The following is a 4556-nucleotide window of genomic DNA, read 5'->3' as shown; positions in this document are numbered from 1 at the left end:
TATAACTCAAAACATGCATAAGATCGAAAGAATATCACTTTCTATATAATCAAATCATTCAAGAAGAAGAGAAATTATTTTGATAATTTGTTTATACTTATAGATAGAGCACAACCTAGCTCATGATACCAATTGTTGGAAAATCAGGTTTGGAAAACACAGTGAAAAATAATTTTAGGGAAAAACCAGGGTTTTCAAAATCAAAACAAGAACCTGGTTGTGATATCTAAAGTAATAAACACTTAATCAAAATTGTACCTTTTCGATTTGTCTAGGATGAACAGTTCAACCGAGCAGTCTTCTCCGCTATCCTCAAGCTCGCATTTGCCGAGTGTGGGCTTGCTTTGAATCAGAAAATTTTTCAGAAAAAATACTAGTGAGGTAATTTTGTAATTTCTTTAAAATTTTGGGCTAAGTTGTAAATAAAGAAAATATCTATAGAAATTTTTGAAATAATTTCTTCAAATAATTTTCTCTTTACAACTTTCTCTTAAGTTCAAGTGTGTAAAAATAATGACCCAATGCTCACTTTATATAGAGAAAGTTTAAAGAGTTCAACTATCATTAATTAATATAATACTTATCAAGATAAATATTAGATTAAATTTAATACTCAATCTTATTAAATTAATAGAATATTTATCTACAAGATAAACAATAAAATAAATTTAATATTAAGATAATCACTTTAATATTAAATTAATAAAATACTATTAAGATAAGTATTAAATTAAATTTAATATTAAATGTATTAAAATTATATTATTTTTGGAATAGTTAATATGAAATCAACTTCTCTAATATAGTCCTAATAGGAGTGTAATTCTTCCACTGGTCAACCATCAAAGACCCACCATCATCGACCATTTGCCACCTGGAAACAAAAAAATATATAGACTTTTTCATGCCTTTCTAACTCAAATTCATGCAGTTTCGTAGTAGTTCTTTTTGAAAAATATAATATAATTAAATTATACTAAAATTATTAACATATTAATTATAATAAATTCTCACAAATTTTGATTTATTTTCGACGGATTTGCATAAACAGTGAAAATTGGCTCGGTAGACACTGCTAGAAGCTCAAAACTGTGAAGCAGTTTTTGAAGAATCAAGGTGAATTAAATTTTCAGCCTAAGACTATCCAAATTATGAATATTAATACATAATATAATTAATATTAATTTTAATTTTTATCTAGTTTATTTTGGGTTAAATAATTATTATTAATTATATTATGGAAAGGACGTCTAGTTGTGCTAATACGAAAGACTGATCCAACCGATCAATTGGGCTGCCCAAACCCGTCCAACATGTTGACCCAATTAGCTTAAATTAGCTGATTTATTGACATGCAAATCATTAATTGAAGTATCCTCGAAATCGCATTCAAACCCCTCCATTTATCATGCTTTTGTAGATTTGCTGCTAGTTAAATATAGCAAGTTGAAATCTTCAACTTGTGCATGAGTGGTGGCTAACCAAGGGGAGTGTGTCACTGCTAATTATTTCTTATTTTTAGGAACCACTCCCACCTATAAATACCCCTTTCACCTATTCATTCCACACATCTCTCTCTCTTTCACTCACTTTCTCTCCTTTGTTTCCCATTTTTCCCTTTTACTTTCCTTTGCCAATTTCCCTCTTGGAAAACATCCCTTCAGCCACCTTGGGTAGCAGCATTTAAGTTCTTGCAGAAGCCTTGGTTCAATAGAATGAGTAGAGAAGAAGGAGCAGAGCAAACTACTCAGACTTTGGAGAAACACTCGATTTGATTCTAGTTTCCTATCATTTAACTTGTCTTCTTGTTGTTATGAACATGTCTATAAATATTTATTATGCTGTTGTTCAAAATTTAATTAACATGGCTTAAATTTAATTCGTGTTAGGTTAATTTCATTTCATCTACTTAAGTTATTAAAATCATGTTTGTGTTGCTATAGGTCTTGGTAAATTGTTTGATTAAGTAAAATCATGATTATGTTACACTTGCTTTATAAATGTAAGGTAACTAATGCATTAATTATTAATCATATTGAAATTGTAATTAATTGACACAATGCTTTATCAGTGCATGCTTAATCTTCTAAGGTAGTTGAGGGTTAAAATTAGTGACGGTATTAAATAATACATTAGCCTTGCATAACTTGCAAGATTATTGTGATTAAACTATTTCAATGTAGGAATATATTGTTACTTCACTTAATCTTTTACGTTCTTATTAAAATTTATTAATTGTTTGAATTGGCATAGTAATATGTTCAAGAGATTAGTTAATTTTGTAAGTCTATATGTGCTATAGTTAACAAATTACCAAGTTGCTGTGAATTTATTTGTAACAACATGAACATTCGTTTTAGTAATATTAAGTTAAGAAATGTAATTGATCTAACACAATTATGTCATATTAATTAAACTTGTTTTGCAGAAATCATGCGTTGGAATTTTTACCTTTTGAAATTTCTTAGTTAAAATCTAGTTTTATTAAACCCTTTTTCAAAAGAAATGATTTTCCTTCACCAAAGTGTTTTGAATTACATTTCATAAATATTTTCTTACGCAGTGCCTGTGGGTATGATAAGTCGACATTTACTTGTCACTTTATTACTTGTTACGATTGTGTACACTTACACATTTCCATCGTTCCAAGTTTTTGGCGCATTTGTCGGAGACTGTTTTAAAAGTAATTATTTGTGAATTTTTTAATTTTGCATTTTGGTTTAGTTTTCAATTCAATTTTAACTTAATTAATTTTTCTGTAATCATTTCAGGTGCTTTTGAGTATTGATCAAATTATCAATTTACTCCCTATAGATCTTGAAATTGAAAGAACTTTTCCTCAATAAAAAAGACAAGCAACTCAAAGAAGGACCTAAGGGATGAACTTTGAAAACCAAAATCAAGGAAACGTAGCAAACCCTCTTCAAAATCTGATCCTTATTGCTGATGATAGGGATAGAGCTCTAAGATAGTATGACGTGCTAGTGTTTCATGATCTTAATCTGGGTATTAGGAGACCCAAAATTGAGGCACAATAGTTTGAGCTGATGCCGGTTATGTTCCAAATGCTTCATAAGTGTAAGATTGTTTATGGTGGTGAGCAATTCTTTCAAGTTAGCCAAAGTACCCGAAGATATACTACTATTAAAGTTGTTCCCATATTCACTGAAGGACAAAGCTTGAACCTAGTTAAACTCGTTGCTACCAATTTCCATTACCACATGTCAAGAGTTAGCAGAAAGATTTCTTGTGAAGTACTTCCCACCTAGCAAGATTGCTATGTTGAGGGACGAGATTACTACCTTCCAACAGTTCGATAATAAGTCCTTGTATGAGGCATGGGAGAGGTTTAAAGAACTATTGTGAAGATGAACTCATCACGGAATCCCTCATTACATCCAATTAGAGACGTTCTATAACAATCTAAATGCTCACACGAGGATGGTAATGGACGCTTCTGCTAATGGTGCTTTCCTTTCTAAGTCTTATAACGAGACTTATGAAATCATTGAGGGGATTGCCAGCAACAATTATCAATGACCAACCAATCGAGCAGTGTTAGGAAAATGAGTTGCTGGAGTACATGAAGTGGACGCTCTTACTTCATTTGCATCTCAAGTAGCCTCAATATCATCAATGCTTAAAAACTTTACTACTAATGGGTTTAATAATTTTGCAGGTCAGCCACTGAATCTATTTGAAAATGTAACCTGTGTTTATTGTGGGGAAGGGCATTTGTTCAAAGAATGTCCATTAAACCCAGAATCCGTGTATTACATGGGTAACCAAAACCAAAACCAAGGCAGGGAAGGATCATAATCCAATTATTATAACCCATCTTGGCGAAACCACCCTAACTTTTCTTGGAGTAACCAAGGGGCTAAAACCAATAACACTTATGCACAACCTAAACCGATCCAGCCACCTATTTTTACCCAACAAGTTCAGAAACCAACTCAAGTTGAACCTTCCAATAGGTTAGAAAACCTATTGAAGACATATAAGGCAAAGAATGACGCCACTTTAAGAAATTTGGAGTATTAAGTGGGTCAACTTGCTACTGAACTTAAGAACCCACTATAAGGTGCTCTGCCTAGTGATATAAAAAATACAAGAAATCTGGGGAAAGAGCATTGTAAAGCATTAACATTGAAGAGCAGAAAGACATTAGAACCCAACACTGTCGAAGTTGAAAAGGAGCTAGTTGATGCTCAAGATGTAGTGGAAGTTCAACCAAGTGTTGAAATTCCAATCTCACTAGAACTGTAACCTATGAACTCTAAAAAGGTAACTTTTAAACCAGTCAATTATGATAAACTAACAACTTTATTAGATGCGAAATTGCCACAAAAGATGAACCAACTAGTTCCAGTAAAGAATCCTCCACCATCCTACCCTTAAAAACTTCAGAAGTAGAAGCATGAAGTCCAGTTCAAAAAGTTCCTAGACGTACTCAAGCAACTTCAAATCAACATTTTGTAGGTAGAAGCACTTGAAAAAATGCTGAATTACATCAAATTTATGAGGGATATCCTGTCTAAAAAATGAAACCTAGG

General features: G+C 31.8%; 1 non-coding gene across 1 annotated transcript; it reads right to left on the bottom strand.

Moving 5' to 3' along the window:
* Nucleotides 1-3279: 3279 nt before the first annotated feature.
* On the bottom strand, nucleotides 3280-3386 carry LOC128290726 (small nucleolar RNA R71). Its single transcript, XR_008280514.1, has one exon. It is a non-coding gene; the product is annotated as a small nucleolar RNA R71 (small nucleolar RNA).
* Nucleotides 3387-4556: the final 1170 nt, after the last annotated feature.

The sequence above is a fragment of the Gossypium arboreum genome, chromosome 3, assembly GCF_025698485.1.
Source record: "Gossypium arboreum isolate Shixiya-1 chromosome 3, ASM2569848v2, whole genome shotgun sequence".
NCBI classification, from domain to species: Eukaryota; Viridiplantae; Streptophyta; class Magnoliopsida; order Malvales; family Malvaceae; genus Gossypium; species Gossypium arboreum.
This window is presented reverse-complemented; position numbering and strand designations above follow the sequence as displayed.